The sequence below is a fragment of the Phalacrocorax aristotelis genome, chromosome 1, assembly GCF_949628215.1.
Source record: "Phalacrocorax aristotelis chromosome 1, bGulAri2.1, whole genome shotgun sequence".
Classification (NCBI taxonomy): domain Eukaryota; kingdom Metazoa; phylum Chordata; class Aves; order Suliformes; family Phalacrocoracidae; genus Phalacrocorax; species Phalacrocorax aristotelis.
This window is the reverse complement of record NC_134276.1, coordinates 45,857,111-45,881,922: the sequence shown is the minus strand read 5'-3', so window position 1 is coordinate 45,881,922 and position 24,812 is coordinate 45,857,111. Positions and strand designations below refer to the sequence as shown.

General features: G+C 45.3%; 1 protein-coding gene and 1 long non-coding RNA gene across 19 annotated transcripts in view; one reads left to right on the top strand and one right to left on the bottom strand.

Moving 5' to 3' along the window:
• Positions 1-9,562: 9,562 nt before the first annotated feature.
• Positions 9,563-20,967, bottom strand: LOC142055082 (uncharacterized). Its single transcript, XR_012659801.1, has 3 exons — positions 20,478-20,967; positions 12,963-15,217; positions 9,563-10,474 (listed from the first exon to the last, which is right to left on the bottom strand). It is a non-coding gene; the product is annotated as an uncharacterized LOC142055082 (long non-coding RNA).
• The window catches only part of KLF12 (KLF transcription factor 12), a 251,879-nt gene continuing 248,016 nt past the window's right edge, over positions 20,950-24,812 (top strand). For 2 of the 18 annotated variants that reach the window (XM_075088509.1, XM_075088473.1), the window contains exon 1: positions 20,950-21,087. The gene's annotated coding sequence lies outside the window, so the exon portion shown is untranslated. Of the gene's footprint in view, positions 21,088-21,652; positions 22,183-23,152; positions 23,397-24,812 lie in introns of those variants that run through there. The other 16 variants (XM_075088517.1, XM_075088481.1, XM_075088408.1 and 13 more) reach the window with 15 other exon arrangements.

The window sequence follows — 24,812 nt, the reverse complement described above, 5'->3', positions numbered from 1 at the left end:
TTTCTGAGAAGCAGATAGTGTGTTCCAGCCGGTGCTTCATTTAAAGAGGCAGGCTGTTTGGGGTGAATAGCTAAGAGTACAGAGCACTGGGGCATCGTATCTGCACGGATTATTTTTTTTTTCCCATCCAGGAAAAAAATGCGACCAAAGCGATGGTGGGGACTTCCCAGGTGATTGTAGCTAACAAAGTGGTAAGGGCTCCTCAGGATGCTACCGAGGACTCCTGAGCTCTTCCCTATGGGACCAAATTTTGCAGGTCTTAATCCGATGGGAAGTTTTGTCCTGGAGACAAATACAGGGTTTGATCCAAGTGTAAATTTTTCATTTTGTACCCCTACTAGGAGTAGGGTGGGAAATTGCAACACAGCAAGCTCCCTCTGTCCTCTTTAACGCACAGGCAATGAGCAAAATGTCATCAATCTCAAAGAAAGATTTATGTTCTTGTCCTTTTAAATCCCTACCCTCCATTACACCATTACCACAATACATAAGGTAATGGCAGAAGTTGAATGAGTCGCGGGAGACTTTCACTTAAATTTAATCCAAACTTTAAAAGCTGCCTACTCTGCATTGCCACAGTGTGGCATGTTTTTAAGCTACAGAAAATATGCTGCATTCAGCAACATCACATAATGTTAAGCTACCCCGTGGTCCTCAGTGTCAACGCTGTTGGTGACAGGCAGGGTTAAAACCAAAACTCTGATTATTAATTTTGTCTGTCACTAGCAAAGATAATTCTTTGATTATGGTGGTTATTATGGAGCTTGATTCAGGGTCCAAAAAAACCCGAATACTTTTAAACTCATCGTAGTGGAAAATCTTTAAACTGCTCTTCAGTGCGTTTAAGAATTCCTGTGCTCCCTCTGGGAACAAAATCTAAACCAAAATCTAACATGAAGGGAACAGGCTTGCTCTGATGCCAGAAGTGCTCTAATTAATGTATCTGGTTTTCATGGTGATAAATGGGGTCTGTCACAGGGTAATAATTAATTCTTAATAATGTGAACTTCTCAAGGTCATTTTGCCCTTAGGTTTTTGAAGAGTTCTCCATAACCAAAGCTGATACTGTAAATAAGCAAATCTTGATTTGGTACACGTGGTACAGGTATGTGTTTGCATTACTGAGCTCGGCTCCCCTCAGAAGCAGACATTTCATTTTTGATGCTCGGGCTACTGCCCTCCCACTCTTTGTTTGCACTTACTTATCCGTCATGCAAATGGCCATGTTGACTCATCCTGTCACTGCAAAGCTACCCAGTCTCTTCCTAGCTGGGACAGATCCACTGTCGGGGTTTGATGCTGGCAGCCATTGTGTGGGTGAAACACGCCCGTTCCTCTGCTTTAGTATTATCACCTCTAAAATTAGGGTCTACTTTGTTGCTGGAAGGCCTGTGCCAACCAAAAGGACATGAAATGTTAAAACGAAGGGGCATTTTTGAAAAGCGATCCTAACACCAGGGAGAAAAAAAGAAAAAAACCAAGATTTTTTTTTTTTTCTTAAAACACTAATCTATGTTCTGCATCTGTCTACTCATTTACCCTCTGGTAACACTGTCGGCTCCCCCTTTCCCAACAGTTCTCTCTCTCATGGAAAAACTGGGCAGGAAGAGGTCATTGAAAACATTCTTGGGGATTGAGGCTACCGGGGCTTGCTGCTGCACAATTACGCAAGCAGATCCTTTTGAAAACAACTTTTAAGAAGGAAATAGGGAGCTTATAGTGAACAAGTGAGAACAGTACTGATTGTAACTGTGTGCCTAGTACTGACTTTCCAGCCTTATATGGTAAATTGGGCTGTGCTAAGGTGTAGCTGAAGGACATGAAACAGAAGAGAGAAAAAAAAAACAGATAGCTATCTTTATTATCATCATTTTAAACCTTTATTCTGTAATTTAGACTAAGCAGAGAAATCTTGGAATCCTATGAAATATGCTTTTAATAGAAAGACAATGTAGCAGCGTGAGCATAGGTGGCAAACCCCAAATTTCCGCTTGATGTTGCACAAGTCGCTTTCCTGTGAACACTTTGGGCTTTTTTCATTTGGATTTTGTTTTTAACATGGGTTTCTTTCAAGGGTTTTGGAATGGTGAACACTAGAGCTGAGCTAGGTAAACACCGTTATGGATCCCGAGTAATCTTTCATTGCCAATCAAAGTAATGACTTTCTTTCGCTTCCCCTTTTACTTTCTCTCTCTCACTTTGATTTATACCCTGCTTTTTTGCTTAGTGATTTTTCAGAAGCTTCAGAGAAGTTAAAATAAACATGTTTAGTGCTGAACAGATTCATCTTCTCTTCATATCTTCCCTCCAGTCCTTTGCCCCGTTCACAGAGCTGCCATGCAGTATGGCTGCCTCTGGATGACGGCCCCTGCCATCCTCTGAAACCACGGCGGAGACATCCTGGGTGAAGTGCAGGTTCCTCCTGTGGAGGGGAGGCAGTAATGAGTAATGTGCCCTTAAAATTGTCTGCCCTCTGGGTTAGGAAACGTGTCTTATCTAGGTCACAGGTCAAGTTATCACATCCGTATGCGTAACCATCTAGGCTTGTCCGGAGGTCTGCTGGGGCGAGTGGGGAGCTGTGCAGGGACAGGGTCCAGCTGCAAGGTCAGGGGCCGAGTTTGGGAAATACCTCCGCTATTGACTTTGCAAGTCACAGATACACTTCAGGGGACAGGGATATGAAGTTGACAGCTTCTGGCTCTAGCATGTATTTATTAAATTCTCCTCTCCTTCTTCAAACTCTATTTTTTGGTTTCCTATTTTACCTGTTCAACACAAAGGCACCAAGCTGGCTGAAAATAATATGACACATGCTGGTTCTTTCACACTCTTCAAATATACATATAGAAACACTGAAATTTTCATTTTAATAAGAACTATCTCGTGTTTTCCACTGAGTGCTACAAGTGCAACTCAGTGTAATAAACAGGTTTACATCAGAGGGGCTACTTACCATAAATGAGGGCAGAATTTTCACATAAAAGCTTAAAATTACCACATTTCTTTTTAAAGGCTGTTATCTTTATTAAGTTATATTGTGAAAATTCAAGGGTAATATTTAATAGACAGAGGGTGCAAGCCACAAGAGTGAAGCCAATGATACTGCATTTATACATTTCCCTCTAAAGTGATTTGAGTTTAAGTTTCTTTTTACACTGCTGCCACTATGGAAAACGGACTTGGGAAAAAAACCCAAACCAAACCCCCTCAGCTACGCATAGCTTTGCAGACATCCCTAACCAATGCTGCTTTTACCCAAATGACTTCAAGTACTAGTACCAGGTAAATCTCCAATAGCTGGGTGGCTGCCACACACCCACTTCTGCGGATGTCTCTCTCCTTTTGCTTTGTCTGGTTTATGGCTCCTTTGCATTGGTGCTCTTCATCGTTAACAGATCGGTGGCGTATTGCACTCCCAGCTGGTTCTGTGCTTTCCTGTCTATAAGCCTTCATGTAAAAAACCTCACTGAATCGATGCCTTGCCAATGTGTCTGAAGGTTGAAAAAATAACTTAAATAATGCTGACATGTGTTTGCTTTCTCAAAACAAACCTTGTGCCTGTAATGTTAGAAGCTATAATTGCCTAGGGAATTTCTTCCTCTGACTGTGTGAAAGGTGACAATAAAAAGAAATCTTCTTACAGGGAAGTCCTTTTTTTCTCTTCACCAAATTGTTTCACTATGAATCAAGGTTATAACTAGAATGACAAAGCAGCAAAAGCAGCCAGGGCTTTCATTCAGGCCCTGTTTTGCCCTGAGTCCTCAGGACCCAGCCCGCCTCCCTGTTTCCTGGGATGTTCCCGTGGCTGCAGAGCAGGTGACAGCTCTGCCCCCGGCCAGGAGGAATCCCCAGGGCCCTGGGGTGACACAGGTAGGACCTTGGGACAACAAGGGTAGGAGGAGAGCTGCTGCTGCAGGGGTAGGACAAGGCTGCTGGGGCTAGAGGTGCCCAGGCTTTGGGGAAGATGCTTCCTTCCTTTTCCATGGGTCCAAAGCAGATGTTGGGGTTTGATGCCAAGGAGGTATCACTGCAATAGGAGAGGGGCAGGGCAGGGGGGGAAGGTAGTTTAAAAAGCCTTAATCTAATCCTCCTGCATCAACAAACCCTGTATTAGAATGAAATATTTTCAACTTGTCTTAATCTAAAGCAGAAGAAGACAGGTCTTAGAACAATTTAACTTTCTGGATAGCATCAGAGGAAAGGCTTGAGACTGACTCTGCATTGGCAATACATACTGCCGATATGCATATACTGAAATACATACTGAAACTTGAAAACTGCGCAGCAGCGTCCTCTCCCAGCAGCGTGACTGCGCAGCGGGGGCTGCGCTGCACTACCACCCTGACCACAGGCCAGCTCTGGGGGCCGCTGGGAGCAGCGATACAGGCACTGCTGCCACCCCAGCATCACCCCGGGCGGAGAACTGCAGCCAGCACAGAAAACGTCCTATGGGCTTTGGGGAGCCCCTCCTCTGGCATGTATACAGCGTCCCTCCCTTCTGCAGGGTATTGCGTCTGTATGAGCGCTGGGCGGGCGGCTCAGGGTGCCACAGGGAGCTGCCAGATAGAGCAGGGACTCGGCCTCAGCTGCTGGGTAACGGTGTCTCAGGCCAAAAAGTTGCCGACATTTTATGCAAAGCACATAAGTGACCTCTTGTGATTTCATCTGAACTCTTGCCATGCAAGGTCTGAGGTGGAAGCTTCTGTTATTGCTGGTACTTTTCCCATAGGGTCTGGCATACATCAAGAACTGAAAATGAGGTGGGATACCCAAGGCTTCTAACTCACTTTGCAAAAACAGGGTGTAGTGTGCTAAAGAAGGAGTGTCAGGCTTTGGCTTTCTTAAATTTCCGGGCTATTGTTGATTTATATCAGATCCTTAAAGCTATTTAAACACAGTGTTTTGTTGGTATTTCCTTAGTATAAATGAGTGAAAGGGATGACCTATTTCATGGAAGCTTATGGATGTATTCTTCTCAGAAAGACCCAAAGGGTTCTTTTGGCATCAGCACATCCGTTAGGCAATTGTTGTTAAGATGCATAATATGAACCAGGTAGACTTTGTGGCTCCTGGAGGTTTGTCGTGCTATCTTCCTTTGAACAGATACCTGTAGTATTTTGTGTATGGCATATATACAAAATTATATGCATTTATGCTACATGCTAAACCATGCTCCATAAAACTCTCTGGTCTCTCTTATAAAACACTTAGGATATATGCCATGTGTGGAAAAATTCTGTGCCAAACTAGATTTTACAAGTTTTCATGCACATTATTTAGATGATTTATCAACATCGCTATCAGGATATTTCAAGAAAAAAAGATCTTTCAAAGTTACAAAAAGGAAGTATATACTATACGATTACTGCCAGTGCTTACTTCTAATTAAGACTGTCCTGAAATAAAACAATGAAAAGTATATAAAAATAAGTACCTTCAGACTGCTTATGCTAATTCTTGTATTTCTTTGTTCTTACTAGAGGCCAGTGACAATTCTGGGAGCAATTCACAAAGACATCCCTGTTTCATCAGTTCACACTTGGTCTACACTAATGGTCTTTTTTCTTTTTCTTTTTTTTTTTTTTTTCCAAAGTGGTGCTAAAAGCGCAGCAATCTGCAGGTGAGAGCCGAGTTCAAAGCTCTGCCTCGGTGGCTGGAGACAGCGGAAGCCAGGCTGCGGCCCAGGGCCACAGCGAGTCCCCCCTGCCACCCCCCTGTGACGGGACGCTCCCCACGCCACACTGATTTGGCCAAGGCTCAGCCAGGAGCTCAGCCCAAGAGCAGGGGCTCAAAAGTGGGGATGGCAAACCACAGCAAGTGGCTTGGATGGACAGAAAATAGACCACAGCAAGGCTTCTTTTGACCTCTGTCTCGCTCACCTGCAAAGCCATCATCCTTCGCATCATCCTTTGAAGTCCTTGTGAGCAGATTCTCCCTCTGAAGAACACCAGCTTTCAGCCCAGCTCCTCGCATGTGTAGCTTAAAAATGTCGTCATCAAATCACAGGCAGCATTTACAGGGATGGCAACGCGCTGATGCTGAGCAGTGTCCTCCCCGGCTGCCCCCAAGGCTTGCAGTGAAGACTATAAATTCCAGGAGTATTTCTGATTTGAAGAATACAGCAACCAGATTTCTAAACCGAGACCGTGCCTTTGCTAGTCAGTGGTACCATAATCAAATCACTAAGCCTGCGTTATGCTGTGTTTTTTAAACCCAAGACAAGTCAAAAAATAAAGTCCAGACATAGTAACAGGCTGAAAATGTTGGAAGAGCCTCTATATTTCAGACAACTTTGTTCTGATACTGTTTTATTAATTTTTTTTCTTCTTCATAATATTAAAAATGAGATTTTTTTTTTCACCAATTCTTTTTTTTTTTCAGGACATGCCACCGAATTACTGGAAATATTATAATAGTCATTTCTCACAATCTAAAAGAAGTAGAATCCAAGCTATTACAGAATACATCCAGCAGCTACAAAGAAGATGCTGTTTTGACTTGAAGGTGCAACCAAAATATGTTTTTCCCATTGAAAGATAATGGAAAAGGCTAAACCAATACCAGTTGGGGAAAAAAATTAAAAATTACTTGTATTATATGGAAATATTGCTTTCTTATTTTAAAACACATGTGGACACACACAAGAGTGGGGAGGTAGGGCGTACCCTTTTTGTAAATGAGGAAGCTTTACCTTCTCCTAAATTGTACAGTATGAATCCCCGATCATCTGTCATAGCCTTAATCTCAAATAAAATTTGCATGGGCTAAACTGATAAGTTATTACAAGTTAAATAACCAGAGGAGAATATTAGTCAAAAGCTTGCTCCCACCAAAGATTTGATATATAGTTTCTGAGGAAAAAAAGATACTGCTCGGTTCTGAAACAGGCCCTGGAGACATTCGGGTATTATTTAATAGGAAGAGAGTTTATCCTGGAACAGACCGTGGTGCATGAGAGTGACTGAGCAGGATGAAAGACTCCAACAGCAGAAGCACAAGGTGGTATCTATCACTCCAACCTTTTCATTTCCCAGCCAGACATATGGCTGAATCTTGTAATTTAAATGCAGATTATCTGTCCCAGCAGGAGTGCCTGAACATCCTGGAACGAGTGTCACGTTTCAGTAGGGGTGTCAGTGACTGTTTTGTGTTGGATTGTTTAAAAATATTTTGTTCTCTGCCAGATTTAAATATTTGTCATGCTTTTAAAGGATGGGTCTTCCTTGTAGAGATGCTTTTTACGCTTTTAAGGGCAAAAACATTAATTTCTGTTTTTCTGTGCTACCTGAAAGCTAGTTTGTGTCCTATTTACACAGGAGGAATGAATCTCCCCATTTACGGTACCAGGGTGGCTGAACTTCAGAGCATTTGGCACCTCAGCCTGGGATGGAGCTGCAGTGTACAATGCACAGTGGTAAGCTCTGTGCCAAGGGCCTTTTGATGCAGACACGTCATTTAGTCATGTAAATATAGGGGTTGCATTAAAAATGAAGGTATATAGGTATTAGCCCATGTGGTTTTTTGCCAGATTTTTTTGAGGAGCAAGCATTAGTAGCAGCACATACACCTTTCAAAATTATATTGGGACCTGGACAAAATCCATGTACCAAAATCCGAGGGATCCAGACTGCCTACTCTCCAGCACTGTCTGGCCCACTAGATGTTTACTCTCCAGAAACATCCTGGTCTTCTGTCAAATCCCTCAAAGAAAAGTTTCAAGCCGGCTCAGATGCAGCCCGGTGTCAGGAAATGTCCCACATCTTTCACCTACGATCTGTCATGCTCCAGCCTGACCAGGCAAGATGCCCAACCTCTCCTGAAATTCCCAGAGGGGCCTTAACCTATGGGACTCTGAGTTCAGCTTTCAGCGTCTTCGGGGTTAGCTGTCTCACCTTAGAAACGGGACACTTTTTCAGCTGTCAGGGTTTGAGGCTGCAGCTCCTAAATACCACAAGAATGCTTAAATCGCAGTGCTGGGGAAATTTGTAGAGGGAGTAAGCTCTGCTGCTGCTGCTCAAGTTAAGCCACTGTGTGGGTGGCCCAGGAAATGTCGCATGGGCAGAAGGAGAGCCAGGAAGAGAAAGCCAGTCTGCCTCAGCAGCCATTAACAGAGGGGTGGAAGAGGGGAATGAGATGGACAGTGCGGACATGGTGCGGTGATTGCTCTCGGGGGAGTTAGAGAGCACAAAAGGCTGTGGGAAAGTCATATAGAAAGACACAGGTGTCCTCAAAGCATAGCAATGTTGTGGCCCAACAGGTACTCGTTCTCAAGTCACATCCGTGCCAGTAACCACGGCACAGGTCCAAACGCTAGCGTGTGGGTAGCCACATAGCGAAATGGTTAGTGTGGTCTTCTGGCACTACGTTGGCAATTGTCAGCTGGGGTAAGACCACATCAGGTCTAGGACTAATGTGAAAAATACAGTTGTTGACACGGCAAGGACTAGGACGTCCCTGCTGCTAGGACTCTTTTCCCAAGTGAAGGAGAAATGCCTTTAAAAGGCTACTTCTTAGACTGGAAGTGGGCAGCAAATTACAATGCAGGACCCAGGAGAAGTGACTGGATAACAAAGCAGAGTGACAGAACAGGACTCAACCCAAGCGCTGTAGAGGAAGCCACACTACACAGCTGATCCTCCTAATAATCTTCATACTATGAAATGGTGGACAGAGGAGGTAGACGGAAACATATTCTGAGCATACCTTGATGGAATACCTTTACCTCTCATGCCCAAATAATGCAACTTTTGTTTTAGTTCATGGGCAATTAAATAATTAATTCAGATAGAACTGAATCAAATGGGACATATTCCAGCATAAGACACATTGCAAGCTACAATAAATTTATGTGCCGGGTAAAAGATAGGTCCCTCAGGTAGGTAGTGACTACGTTTATTGTCTAGACTGGTACGGGTGCTGTGGAGGGCAATTGCACATGTTAAAAATGTACATCCCTAAGAGGGACACAAAAGAAATGACGCACTGAAAAGCCCATCAAAACTTATTTCAAAAAGTTTTCGTCATGTCTGTGTCAAGGCTCTTTGATTATTATTCTATTGTATGGTAGAAGAGCTAAATCGTTCCTAAAGGCTTGCGTGCAGACAGATTAGTGAGCAAAACCGCAGAGAAAGGTGAGAAAGGCCAATGGAGGCATTTTTTTTTTTGGTATTACTGTTCTTCCCACTGAATCTCCAAATGCCTCTTTAGCAAAATGCATTCAGTAGGTTAGGAATCAAGGAGTGTTTTCACATATTTTGATGCTCATTAGCAATTGGTAGGAGGGAGAGTGGATCAAGATTTGACAGCCACCTTTCACAAGCACAATCTGAAAATCTCTGTGTTTTAGAGGGAGATTTTGACGTGCTCATTCTCCAAACCCCCGGCTTTTAGGTTTGTCCTTGCATATTTCAGTTTAAAATCCCAACCAAGAAAATCATCACTTTCTATGCCTTGAGGCTTTGATCCTTTGAAAATCTGATTTAATGAATTCTGCCTTTTGCCTCTCACCTAGATAAAGTCTTTTAAAAAACAAACCTACTGCCATCAACAACACTAATAAATGTCCTGTCTGTAAGCACAATTAGTAAGAAAATAGCCTTAGTGGTGTTTAGCCTGCAGACACCCGGTGGAACTCTATAACCATAGATTCTAATTAAGGGATTGACTTTTCAAGAAAGATTAAAATAACGGAATGCATTTAGCTTTGCTAAACGATGACAGGGAGGGAATAGGAGAACCCTCAGCAACAATAAGAAGATTGTAAACACCAACAATGGACAAGAGCTGTTTAAAGGAAGAGAAAGAACACTTTCTTAGGCACCAAGAATAATAAAGAATAATGGATGCACAAATAGAATAAATAAGTCCAATGTTGATTATTGGTATTCTTATTAGAACTTTTGAATGAACACAGGGGTGTTACTTGTCAAAGACAGATTTATTCATGACCAAGGAAAATGGAAGGGCTCTGATTACCTTATTACCACTGCTGAATGAAACATCTACTTCCACGTTACCAGGGAGAGGCTGTACCACTGTACATCCCCTCATCATGGAAATGTTTGCATCAGGTCTACTTTCTAGGCAGCCTTTGTAGAAATGTTCACCAGAAATAACATTTACAGAACTGCAAACCCACTTCACCCTCCAGAGGAGCAGTGGTGGAGCCACTACCTTGCTCCTGCAGAGAGGGGAGGAGTGACCAGGAAGGCAGTGGAGGCCGTACAGTACGGTGTGCCCCTGGTTTTGACACTGTCTCCAGGGGCAGGAGGTGTTCTCTTTCTAGCATGACCTTGAGTAGATCCTTGGCTCCGCCATCAGGATTGCTTTGTCAGGTGTCTAACCAGCTTGGTGGGGAAGACAGAAATAAAGCTGAAGTACTTATAGTCTGCTACTGGTATTCAACCCCGCTGTAGGGATTTCTCTCACTTGTTTTGGAGAAAGACATATTTTGGGGTTAGAATAGCTCCAAAGCCTGTAAGAAAACATAGCTTTTAACTCATATATCAAAAGCCAAACTCAACATTGTCAAGCATTTCCAGGTTATTAAGATGTAGGCTCAGGCAGAAGTCTAGTTGCGGTAAATGCTAATGCTAGAAACTCTCACTAAAAACACTGTGGTGTAACCCATCATGTTTTCTGGGTCTTGATAGTGGAAGTGAATGCTATTATTGCTGAGAGAAGTAGGATCTTCAAATTAACCTGGGCTGTGTCCACTGAAGTGTCAGGATCCAGAGACGGATAGGGAGACAGTACACAGTTCTGGGTTCCCAGAGACAGAGGTGAATCCAGCGAGGCTCCAAGATTGCTTTCTTCCTCAGTCACCTGGGGACAGTTTCTGATGGTTCCTCAGAGTGTTTCTTTCCAAACAGAAAACTAATCGCTTCTGCTCATCCCTGCTAACATTAAATGTCCTGCTCTTCCTCTGGCATGTGGGCTCACCAGGTGAGCACCTTCCCTCTGCTCCACAATGTGGACAGAGCTGGGGACATGTACTATTTTATGTCATTCTAATGTGATGTTTTATCAACATTCCCCAGCAGTTATTCAAATAGAAAGATAACTGGGGATTTTTTTATTTTGTTTTCGCTGTAGAGGATGCATGGAGTGTAGCATTACAGTGCCTACCATGCAATTGTGATGGCATGTGATGGCAACATTTCCAAATAGTCTATCCCACAACAAAAGGTCAGCAAGTAACCACTTAGACAGACACAATGACAGACTTCCTTTCTATCTGACATGCAATCTTCGAAGAAAATAAAGACAGAAATTACTGAGTACATTTGTAAAACATAGAATGAGAGGTGTGTGTACAAAACCAATTAAGGAAAGAATTGCTTTTTGCTGCTTTTTTCCTGGTGCACTCTTTTGGAAATTTACCTCCATATACTAATTAACCTCTGGGTGACTTCATGTAAATTAGATGGCATTCTTTGCAATACTGCTGTGGTAGTGTAAGTGATTTAAAGTGATATAAAGTGCTTTAAAGGTAACCAACAAAGTTTCCCTTTAATGTATTACACTATAAAGATGTTGGAATGATCAGGCTCTCTTGCAATGAGAGATAGATGCAGAGATGGAGAAGAAAAGGTGAAAAGTGATGTGAAAGATACTGGGAAGAAACACAGAGTTCAAGGGCCACATCCCCAGCTTGACAAACATGCCCAGGACCACTAACTGCATGTAGACATTCAAACGGACATCATCTCAGGCCCTGGTCTCATACATTGAAAATAGATATTAAGGATGTTAACTGGAGTCCTAGAGTCCTTGGTGATCTCGGAAAAGTGAGTATCACCTAGGAAGCCAGGTGATTGGCTTCCCTTATGATAGCTTGCCATGCAATTAGTTTTCCTGGGTGTCAGAGACATCAGGGACAAGGAGTCTTGTGAGGAAATTTCACTAAGGAAACAGTGGCCAGATTTACAAAGATCTGTTTCTACACCTAAAAGATTTCAGAGCAGAATTAGCCTAGGTGGCCTGGTGTTACCCACAAACACCCAAAGCACTTGGGACAGCGAAGACATGAGGAGTGACCAAATTAGTGTCAAAAGAGCTGGAGTCCACGCTGAAGCCAAGTGCGCTCCTGATGCCCACTGAAGCGTTTGGCATGACAAAGATGTCTGGCAATGCCAGTAAAATTTAGAAACCTATTTTAGTATGAGATGAGTCAGACCCTAAAGGTGAATATCTTTCTCCATTAGAGAGGGTGCAAGGGTGGTTGCTCTTGATGTAAATGCCCACAGTCCACATTTAGTCAGAAATATCCCAGTCCCTCAGGCAAGCACAGCTCATGTCAGGAGTGGTGCTGGGAGATGAGAGCAGTAGGAGATACATCACCTAGGTGCCTGCTGTGTATTAATATTATTATTGTTATTCATAACATATATATTAAAGCATTGTACATTAAAATGTATACATATTGAATACATATTGTATTACATGTCATATATACATTATTGTCAGGGTACTGATGCATCATTTAAAAAAAATAAAAGTGAGCTGATTCAGCCCCTGGAAAATATGGCTAAGGTGCTCAGCTTGAGAGAGTACCATGCTGTGACTCCTAGCCCCATAACGCTACTGCCTTGCAGCCCATGCTTAGGCTCCTTAGCTGCTGAGACGGGGAAATTCTACTAGATGACTGGTTTCAGTTATCCTTCTTGGTTAGTTTAAGAGGCTCCCTGCTCAGTGCTCTGGCTGTGGTGAATCCCAGGCACTTGATTCTCCCCGTGACATATACAGAATGGGTATTTCACACTGCACGTCACAAATTCAGTAATAGGAGCTTACAAGCGATGTGCGGCAAAACTCGGTATTGTCATGTTGTCTGTGGATGTAAAGCCGGGTGCCTGGAAGTTAAGCACAGTAGCACCTAGCCTGTAGGCTCGCAAATTTTGTCAGATTTAGCCTGTCATCTGTGAAACGCTGAAACACTTGGAACAACGCCAAACAGCTACCTGGTTCACTGTCTGCATCGAACAGTGGATAGTCAGGCTGAGAGACTTACTTCAAGGCGGCCTTGCGGGAAAAAAAAAGGGAACATTTCAGAGAATTATTAAGGGAAAATTACATCATCAATTATATAATAATGGCATTAGGCAACTTTGCATGCTGCTGTTAGATGGGGGAGTGAATTTTCAGTATGATGGAGAGGCAGGCGCAGTGATAGCCGTGACAATGAGGGATTTCCTCCTCAGGGCATCCTGGTCATCAAACTCTCCCCAGTTACTCTACTGGGAGAGCAACCTGTTTAGCATTTCCCCTCCACCCACCCTTCTCCCAATAAACCTGCTCCTGGGCGATGCGGGGGTACCTAAAGTTCTGAAAGACATCGAGGAAACTTCTAAGATATCATTTCCCTTTGCTGCTTTCTACCTTCTTTTTGCTGAAAAGAGACATTCAGTCTGCAGCACCTTCCTCAAAGCAGCACCGAGGCTGCCAGCAGGGCAGAGCCCCTCACTCCGCAATGCGCTTTCAAACCTCCAGCCATCGCAGCCAGCATTTATTTGTGCCTCAGTCACAGAGGCCCATTCTTCTCTTAGCTCCAGTGCTTAAAAAAGAGGAGTGGAGGTCCCTAATGCTGGGGCTGTGAGGCAGTGATGCCTTGCAATCAGCCCCAGGTTTTCCAGGTTCAGCGTAACTTTGCATCGCTACAGGAGACATACCAAAGACATGGTGGAATAGGAGGGGGGCTCCTGATAACACTTTAAAAATGAAGAGAAAGCCTGTTCAGAGAAAATAGGTGGCAGACTAAGAAGGACGGAGCCGCCTTTTCTCTCTACCCCATGGCTGGCCTCATGCTCCGGTGTGTTTCCATGGAGGCTGTTGCTGTCACTGCATGGCTCACGCTGGAGTGTCACATTGGATGGGAGCCAGCTCAACAAGAAAAATAAAGTGAGTTTTTAAGAGGTAATGTGGTAAATGTTCTTCTCAGTCTGGCTACCAATATGTGCTGTCTAGCCTGAGGCGCGCAGCACATATGGGTGAAGCTACTGAAGTTTGGTACTTTTAACTTCTCGAGTCACTTTCTACAAAACCAAAGGAGACGCATTAGAGTAATTGAGGAAAAGAATAATAATAATAATAAAAAGGATAGGTAAGGAAAGGCAAGGCCAAGCGATCTGATCTCAACAGACTGCCACCACCATAAGAATTCTTATTCTGGGGCTTACAGGCTTTTCCACATACTGGGGGATTTTCCCTGCTGCTTAGGCACCGGCAGGGCGGGCAGCTGTTCGCAGCAGTAGACGGCTGGGGTAGCAAAGCGCCCCGGCCATGCTGATGGTGCCCAGGCAGGTGATGGTGTCCAGGGCAGGGGCAGATGCTGGCATTTGGGCCACCTGCTTGGGGCAGCTGTAACAGTAGCTCTGCCCTCCCGCCCTCCCAGCAGCTGTTGGAGTAGGCAGCCTGGCTCCAGCTCCTCCTGCCTTCGTGAAAATTCTATTTTACCTCCATTGCTGAGGCTCGAATGAGCTCTGGTGCTAGCTGCTTGCTCCACAGAGAATTTGGTCAGCCTGTTTGGGGGGGGGGGCTGTGCTAGAAAGGGCAACTTTTGCAAAGCAAAATATAGGTAATGTCTGCTCTTCGGAAATCTGCTCCTCTCTCACTTGTGGTCCTTCAAGACACTTCAGCAGGCATTTTGTGGTGTGCCCCTGGGCTTCTGGGAGAGCATCGCAACCTCCTCCTCTTTTTCCCATCTGTCAGCTCAGTAGTGACAACAGGGCAGACTGGAGTTTCTTTCAGCTCATTCGATTTCTATGGTTAGCAATTGCCAAGTGCTCAACCATTTGTAAAAATCATGTCATCAGCTGTCATTAGAAAGAGAATTGATAACTGGTATTCACTGCGCTTTGCAGTCACTCAGATGAATTCATTCTCTTAGTTTAAAATACAAAAACCACACAAACAAGCCAGACATTAAGTAAGCAATCGCTACAATACAATGCTTGGGTTTTTCAGCTGTTAGATTGGTACCTAGTGGCACAACTATGGTTAATAATCTGTGAAATTCCCCATTTAAAAAAAAAATATAACTCATTAAAAAAAAAAATTTACTCATCAGAAATGTGATATGTGCAACTGAGTCCAGACGAAGCCTCTTAATGCTTGTGAGCCATCAACCTTTGATCCAGAAAGCATATGATCCAGAAACCACCACGACAATGGATATGTCCATGATGCCCAGGAGCAAACCCAGGCATTTCAAGGCCACCTAATGAAATAACAGAAGTGTTGAAAAGAACCATTTTCAGCGTGTCCCATTTCCAACCTGATTCTGAATCTTTTCCATTCTTGAGGCCGGGTAAATACCTCCTGAATCCAAGAGATTCTGGTACTGGAAAAGCTAAGTTACATGGCCTTGAAGTCAAAACAAAAGTTACCAACGTGAATGGCCTGGCAACACAGGAAAGCATCTGTGAGACAGGGTGGAAGATGTCTGAGTCTGAGTAAAGAAGCATCATCTAAGTGCTTATTTGTTTGGAGATTTATTCTGTTCTAATTTATTTAACACCTCCACAGAGAACAAAGAACTTTGCTGAATTAAAAGCAACCGGGAAAAAACCAGAATTTATTGAAAATATTTGCTATATCTAAAACCTGTACAGAAAAGCATGAAAGGCTGCTATGATAATATCTGCAAAGAAGACATCCCAGATGTTTTTGGTTGCCTGCTAGGTATGAGATCAGATCAATGCCCACCTGAACATGTTCCTTTGCTAACCTGCCTGCCTAACGCTTCTCAGCCCTATGCACAAAACCCAGCTATTTCTTCCGTCTTTGAAACTGTTTCTCCAGATCTTTCACATGCAGAACTTCTTTTGTAGCCTACAAAAGCCACGTACAGGGAAGAAATTAGATATTGCCTATTTTACAGCGACGCAGCGGTGCACAAAGTAACCAGGAGCCACAGAGAACACAACACCGGTGGGAGTTACAGGGAAAATTTGGAAAGATTGTCCCACACCACATCTCTGTCTTACAAAAGGAGATGTAGTAGCTTTAACGTTCATATGAGAATACAGTACACCTTTCTATAAAGCACTGTTTAAGAGATCCCGGTTGGGGTTTTTTTGGTGGGTTTTTTTTGTTTGTTTGTTTTTTTTGTCTCCTAAACAACAGTAGACGACACAGTATTCAATATGAGGAGCTGAGATAATGGAATTGAACATGGAGCTTAAAATGATGTAAGAAATTTTCTCAGGGTTTATGTCCATAAATTCAGCCAGAGAGTTTTGAAATGAAAATCCAGAGCAGACCGTTCCGTTCCTGGGCATCAAATTGACACAGTGTCCAGGGACAGGAAGTGCTTGTCTCCATTTTATTTTCTTATAAAAACATTAAACAAACATTGGAGAGATGCAAAACCCAAAACCTTCTTCTTTACCAGAAAAATTTCACTGATGACTTCCTACTCCCTATTAACTTTTGCCAGTGTCAGATAATACTAGATAGGGGACTGTCCCTCATCTTTTTCTGCCTCTTATATAAGATATAACCCTTCAAGGGCTCTTGCTAAAAGAAAGCAAGTTTAAAAAAAAAACAAGAGTAGTCCATGACCTCAGTCCAAGGTTACAGAAAGGGCATAGAGCTTTCGGATCAAGGGAGTGAAGCATTAATACTGTGCGGCCCCACTTTCCCAGAATATGTGTCTGGGCAACATTGCTAGTCTAAACCTGGCAAATCCAGCATTTTGATCTCTGTCCCTGGAGAAAAACATACACCTATTATATCAGATTATAATTTTCTTCTTTTGTGCAGTGTAACCAAACTATTCTCCATTACACACTTTATTACATCAGAGAGGCTGCATGGTGTACGCTAACACTGCCGGCTAGGTTGGTTTTGTTGGGTTTTTTTTATGGAGAATGAGCTGAAGGGAGGAAGATTTCCTGATCGTCTGTCTAAGAACGAACAATTGGTTTATACAAAGTACAGAAAAACCACAAATGTGGTGTACAAAAGCTAGGATTTTCATACCCAAGGAATATTACTGCTGATGTTTGAGCAAGTCAGGTGAAATACGACAGCGCTACTTGTCAGTTGTACTTCCACGTTTTAGATTGACTGTTTTGGTTAATGGCCACCTAGAAGTTGGCTATAAACCCTAGCATTTGATGGTTGGTAGATAGTTGTGTATGGTGAAACACTTTATAAATAGATTCAAAGAAACAGAAGCTGACGTTCTCACCCAAATAAACTTTGCAACCTCATGCTTGATGGCGGCTGTTGGATAAAGGCGCAAGGCTCACGTGTTCATGTTGAGCTTAACACCTATTTCAGTAGAGAAGGAGTGGAGGAAGCACTTGGCAGGTGATCACAGGCTGGATTGCAAGACAGCAACCATACCCGAAAGGCTGTATCTGCTGATGTGGTCAATCCCTTGGCAAAAAAAAAACCCACTCCGTTTTCATCCCTGTATCCAAAAGGGAAGGCTTGTGAAAGGAATTAGTAACACAATCCCTCAACTGCGGGTATCTGAGTTGATTATCTGTCAACCTAAAGGTTTCCCTAAGTTCAGCAAATGAACACAACCTGTCTTCTAAAATATATCATGTAATTTGTTAAAGCTTTTGTCTAACCATGCATCCCAAATAAAAACGCATTTAGTTTTTGGTTTGGGTAGTAAGGTTCTTTTTTTTTTTTAAAGTTTATTTGAGTTAGAAAATTGAATACAAGCTGAAATGGAATAAACAATAGATAACTTGAGTGATTTTTTTTATAACTGGTGTTAATTTAAATGACAAAATCTCTCAATATTCAGCACATTGCTGATTTATTTCAGATGTATCTTTATTTGTTTCAGGCTCACATTGTTAAAATATGCTATTGATTTTCTGTTTTCTTTTGTTCTGAGGTTCCAGTGTGCTCTCTGCTGGTGATGCCATTCCCCATTTTGAAAAATGATTGATTCATTATGATTAAATTAAAAAAAAAAAACACAAACCCAAACCAAGACTTAAAACACACTTAAGTTAAAGGCAGAAGGCGCTAAATTGCTTTCAGGAGTATTATTTACTTGCACATTTGCGGGATTAGGATCTAAGACAAAATGCAAACAGGACAATGGATATTGGGGAATAATGGTGAAGAAAGTTCTGCATCCGTGGAGGACAAATGCAGAAGAGGTGAGAGGCTAAGGAACATTACGGACAGATTTTATAGGACCTTCTTTTCGGTAAGTTTTAGGCATTAGGGGAAGAACAGCTACAAGAAGACTGGAAAGAGCCATTTGAAACTGCAAGTGATGGGACTGAATAAAAGTGAATTAATAAAACTGCTTTGTAGGCAATATAGCAGGAGTGGAGAAGGATTACGGAAAAAGTCTAAAATACGCACATAAACGCACTTGTTGAGCTTATAAAAAAGGAATTAACCAAAAATATTCCATGGGCCGATTTGTTCTCCTGGCTTCCAAAAGGATGTTTTCCTATTTTTTGAATTGTATATGGCAATACGCTGTTGGGGTTCCTGTTCCAAAACTTAAGACTCTTGTTTCTGAAAAAATGGCATGCTGAAGGGTGCCATTGATGAGCAGGAAATGTGATTAAAACTCCTTCTTTCAAGAAAAAAAAAAAAGAGAACTTTCTAAATCATGAAAAATACTAAATGTTTTCAAGAGTATTTCTGTGTTAAAATGTAAACCAGAACCTTCTCAAATAGACGATGTATGCTCAGCTTTGTTAGGCTAGATGAGAATGGGAACAGAAGGGTCAGGTGTACGGAGTGAGCCAGGATGGTGATTTAGTAGGACAGGTTTTCCATAAAAGGATGTGATTGAGAACTACATTTCTCTATAAATCTGCGATATATATCAAATACTAATGCGCAACATCCCTACTTCTGTATCAATCTATTGATATATAATAATGTAATACGCTTCTCCTGAGAATGTAGCTACATATTTTTTGCTTTAGTTACTGCCCTGCAAATTCATGCATATGGGTAATAGTTCTCAGTAGCAGGCAATAGACCATGTAAACAGCCAACATAGCACGTAATGAAGCTCACGGAGAACAAATTTTATCACCAAATGTCAGTCAGCCGACCCCTCTTCTAGCTGATTTCCTTAGATATATAAGATAAATGAATAAAATATTTCTAAGTACGACAAAGTAAATATTGATGTTTTTAAATATTTTATCTGAAATTCAATGGAAATGAGCTTCGCCTGCTTCTCAGGGCACAGCAACGTGTGCGACGTGATGCTTCTCTGTTACACACCTTATCACACTGTCTACATGCAATCTTCTTCCCGCTATCACTATTCATTTTTCATGTGCCAAGTATTCATTAATCCTTTAACCTCAGTAGGTAGAAACCAGTTTTTCTCTGCGGATCACTCAGCGCTGGGAAATTGTTGCTCCCTGTTCCAAGTGGTTAAGAAGGATGAATGTTACTACTCGTGTTTTTTATTGATAATTCTGAATACAAGCTAATATAAACTACGCATCTATCCAGGGAACGTTTCCAGTGGTGTTCTGTAGTAGCCTGCTTCCTATGGGAATGCATATTTCATCTTTTAAAATGAGCGTTACACCGTTAACTTTTGACTTGGGTAAAATCTTCTGAAACCTAATGAATCACATATGTAACTTATGGCGAGTCGTTGGAACTGGCTCCGTATCTGAAGTAGTAATATGAGGAAATACGTTGCTTGGGTCATTAGACTGTATTTTAACTCTATGCTCACTTTTCTCCAAAGGAAATGATTACACTAGAGGCAAAATTATAATAGCAAATCATGCCTAATCCCCCTTTATAGCTTGCGGAGACATACATTTACATAGGCCGTGAGGTAGACTGCTGTTTATATCCATTTTAACATTTCTTATTTGCTATTCTGCTTTTTTTTAACCTTGTGGAAAGAGAGGTAAGATGCGGGGACAAATAGTGAGGGGGTTACGTTACCTAAACCACTTATGCCAAAAGGCAGCAGAGGACTAGCTGCAGGGAGAACACACGAAGCGATGCATAGATGTATTTCAGGCAGTTGGCGTGAAATCCTCTAAGGGAACAAACATAGTTTCTGGTTCTTCCGGCTTCCTCAGTAAATATTGTGTAGAGCAGCAAATATTAGTTTGTATTTATTGAAAGTCATAGCATTTTAGCAGTAATTATTTACCCGAGCTCAGCCTGGCTTTCTGTGTAAATACACAAGCTATACAGGCTTTTACAAACACACCCACACCACGGGCCAACCTACTAGACAAGGGATCCCTCTTTCTGCATTTTATTTTATTATGATTGGGATCCTCTTGAGCTGTTGAGCTGAGCTTGAATTTGAGGAGGACGAGGGGTGGGGACTCAAAAAGAACTCGCCATTTTCTACCGGCTCTGAGGGCGGCTTTTCCCAGGTCCCACCACAGCACCCTGACTATTCATAAGGCTATTAAGCTTCCTTAAATCGAATCCCACCCCCCCGAAACATTGCCCAGACTCCATCTTAGCAGCCAGGGCTGGTTAAAGCTCACCTGTGCTCTGGCCACGCCATATGTTTACACGGTCATGCTACGCAAACCGTAGGGGAGGAGGCAGAAAACAGCCTTATCAGCTTTACATTAACAAAAGGCTCTCCAAGGCAAGGGTATCCCTAGGCAGCCTGTCAGGCCAGCTCAACAGCTTTGGCACTGGTCAGGCATGGGCCAGGATCCTTCTGCCAAAATATTTCAGTGAGTAAACATGTAATGGTTTTGGGAAGAAATAGAGATTTGCTTCTTAAAGTTTAAGACCGACTGTCAGGATCTGTATTTTGTTTCCTAAGGTTTTAAAAGTTCTTCTTTTAAACCATGCGTATAAGAGTTTATGTTTTAAACAAACGTTAAGATTTTGGAATCTGTTTCTCTGTATATTCTCATTAAAAGCCTTCACAACCCGGTATCTGCACCCCTTACGCGTGAAAAACCTTCCCATAAAGGAAGTTCTCAGTTTGCAGAGGCGCGACTCGGACTTAGGCGCTGGCCTCCAGGCAAGAGGAGCCACCTCGCACGCTTCTCACGGGCTGCACCCTGTGTGGAGGGGGAAAAAATCACCACCACGAACAAACCAAGAGGAGAAAGCTTTGCCGAGCTCGGCCCCCGCCAGGTACCCGCATCGGCCCGGCAGAGCCAGCCCAGAGCCGCCGAGAAGCGAGGGCCGCCCCCGCCGACAGCCCCCGGCCCGCCACCGCCCCGGGTCCGCCTCCCCACCCGCCGCCCCTGCCCCCGCCCCCCGCCCGGGGCTCCCCGCGGCGGCCCCGCGCCTGCCGGCTCCCCTCAGCGCCCCCGCCGCCCTCTGTGTGGTGCGTCCCCTCACCACACCCCCCCCCGACGCCCCTCACTGCCGCGCCCGCCGTGTCCCCCCTGGGGCCCCCTCAAGGCCGCCCTCCCCCATCTCGGGCTCCCCCACCGCCCCGCACCCCGCCGAGCCTCCCCCGGCGCCCCGTTAACCGCCCCCGCCCCGGGCCTCCCCACGGCGCCCCCGCTGCCGGCCCCGCCCTGCCCCTCCCCTCGGCGCCCCGCTGCCCTGCCCCCCGCGGCCGGGGCCGGGGCCGGGCAGCGGGGCCGGGGCGGGGGGGGGGGCTGGTGTCGGTGCGGCCGGGCGTTCCCGTCCCCACCTCCCCCGGGGCGGGGCGGGGCGGGGCGGGGCGGGCGGTGCACCGGGGGGCCGGGGCGGCCGAGGGGCGGGGGCGCGGCCCCTCCCCTCCCCCCGCCCGGCTGCCGGTGGGGGCGGGGACGCGCCGCATGCCAGCGACGCCACCGGCGCCCGCCGCGGCCGGAGCAGGGGCCGGGAGCTGGGGAGGGGGGACCGCGGTCCGGACCGGGGCCCTTTGTCTGAGCGGCCGGCGGGGTGTCGCGGCGGCGGCGGCAGCGGCCCCACCGTGAGGTGAGGCGAGGCGAGGCGAGGCGGCGCCGGGAGCCTCCACCCCCGGCCCACCCTGCCCCCGGCTCATCATGTGACGCGGGTAAGTCGGCGGCGATCGCCGCGCTTCCCCGGGCTGCCCCCATTCATTTCCCGGGGACGGCGGCGAGCCCGGCCGCCGGCTGCCTCCGCCTCTCCTCTCCTCTGGTCTGCTGTGGGGGCGTGTGTGACACTGCCCGGGAGAGCGGGGCGGACGGACAGACAGACAGACAGAGAGAGAGCGGGGACCCTGTGTCAGGGGAAGGGAACAGTTTCTCCTGCTCTGCCGCTTCTGCTCAGGTCTGTGCCGGTTCCCTTTCTTATCGGAATAAACGGCTAACATCTGTATTTTTTGCTGCTGCTGTCCCAGTCAGCTTCCTTTTTTTTTTTTTTTTTAAAATAATCGCTCCTATACCGAAGTTAATAATTTTAAAGAAAAAACGGGGGCAGGGCGCCCCGCCTCCTGCCCCCCCCCCCCCCCCCTTTACCCAGCGCCACCGGAGCGGGCTCCGCCGCCGGGGCGAACCGGGGGTTAACGGCGGTGCCCTCCCTCCCCCCCTCCCTCCATTCCATCCTCCATCCCTCCCTCCGGTGCCCCGGCGGCAGCGGGGTGGGTGGGTGGGGGGGTGTGTGTGTGTGTGTGCCCGAAGTTTTCCCTCAACTTTCCCGCTGAGCCTTTTGGGTGGGGGGTGGAGTGGGGGGGGGGGCGGTGAAAAAAGCGGGGGAAAAAATAAAAAGGGATAAGCGAGGAGTGATGAGCAGCGAGCTGGGAGCGCCCAGCCCTTTGTGCTGCCGTCCCCCGGCTGGAGAGGGGGGGCAGTGGTGCCCCTGTGCCTTTGGGGGGGGGGGGACGGGGTGGGTAAAAAATTAATCCATAAAAATAAATATTTTAAAAAATATACATCAGAGCGTAACGTTATATGGGGGAAATCAGAGCGTAACACTATATGGGGGAAAAAATTAAAAATCAGGGTGTAATGTTATATTACCTTCTACAAAAATAATTATCTTCTATAAAATAAAGTACTTGCTCTTCTAGAAGTCGGCCGGCGTTGCTTGGGGAGCAAACCGCTGGTATTTGCGTTAGAAGCTTGTGCCCCGTGGTATCGGCGTCACCCTGGGAAGCCCACCGAAAGCTTTCCGCCGCTGGCGCAGCTGGGTAAATGCGCTGGGATAAAATTTGGACTCCTGTCCGCCTCCCCCAGAATCCCACAGCACCCTGTTGGGGTAGCGCGGGATTTTGGGGGAGGCGGGTAGGAGCAACCAGATGGGTTATTTTAGATTTCCCCTTCTCCATGGTTTGCAGGGATGCGATGCTCTGCTCCAGACGGCGGGTGTTTTCAGATCTTGGCTCCCGCGAACGGGCTTGCGTGGAAAATAGCCGTTTTACGCGCTTAGGGAGCAGGTACGAGCAGTTTGGTAGGAGGCACCCAAGAGAAGTTCGCTTGCACCAGGGTTTATATCGAGCTTGTAAAATCCTGCTAGCTTTTGGCAGTCCCCCTCCCCCTGAATAAGTAAGTAAACCAATTTTTTTTATTATTTCTCCATCATGAAATAAATGGTATTCTTCTCTCCCCACTTATTTTTTTTTTCTTTAGCCTTTTTTTTTGTCTCGCCACGGCAGGTAGATATACGCGGCAACTTTGCGGGGCTGCTTTATATAGCGCTGGCATATGGGCTCCATTTTCTGCTTTCTGGTTGGTCTCCAACTCTGAAATGTACAGGAACAGCAAAGTGGTCTTAGCGTGGGATTAGTAACTGTGCTGAATAGGTCACAGATGGGGTGATAGGAGCAGTTTATTAATGACGTAAGGCTGCATAAACCGAGTCTGCTTATTTCTTTTTATATATATATATTCGTGCTGGGGGAGGGGGAGTATCTTTCTAATGGGACGTAATCAACTTGAAACCGCTGTCTGCAAGCCGGCGTGTCACCTATCGTCACAAGCCAACCACGCATAACGAAGGAAACCTTGCATGCGGATTTTTTTTTTTATTATTTTTTTAATGCTTTTTAAATTTTTTCCCCTCCCTGCGCTGCCTGAGGCTTTGGCAGCCGGTCGGAGCTGCCGGCAGCGGGTGCCCGGGCTGGAGCCTGGCGGGATGACATCACCCCTTCAGCGGTCGGGGAGCAGCACCCATGCGCACCCCTCCCCGGGCTGGCACCCCCACCCGCTCGCCCCCCGGCGCGTCCAGAACAGCATTGGTGGTATTTTCCTCCTTCCCCCCCCTTTTTTTAATTATTCTTTCCCCCCCCCCCCCCTTCTTTTCCTGTGTCTGATACCTGGAGTTGGGGTGGGGGGGAGCCATCTGGGGGAGCACCTTTCTTTAGGCAAACCTTTTCATTAGCTTACTGGCAGCTTTGCAAGGTGGCTTGGGCTTTCTCCCCCCACCTTTTTTTAATCCTCTTTTTCTTTTTTTTTTGTTTCCCCCCTCAGTTCATGGAGCAGTCGATAGCATTTAAAGAGGGCTGTGAAAAATCACGTTTTCTATCCCCCAGCTATGGAGAAAAAGGCTTTTTGAGGAGGGCCTATGCCACGGGTCATTTGAGTGATTGCACGTGTGCTTGAGGGGCTGGGAAAGAGTTTAGGATGTGAGAGATACTGTTTGGTTTGTGCTTCTGATAGTGAGGCAACATCAGATGTGTAAAGAAGGGGGGGATGGGAAATGAGGTATTTTTAATTTTTTTTTTTTCCCCCAGCAATACTTAATGGTAATATTTCCAGGCCTTCCTGTGCTCTCTGGTAGAAAAACCTTTGCTGGAAAGGCCCCCGAGAGCCCAAGAAGGCTGTGTGTAACAACTTTTAAAAATAAACTCTAAGATTCCAGGACGGGCTAATCGCGGAGTCCTCTGCCAGCTGTTTCTGTCGGGATGAGCCAGCCCTGAACGTGCGTGTGGCAGGGCTGAACCAGCTCTTCTTCCCCCAGGA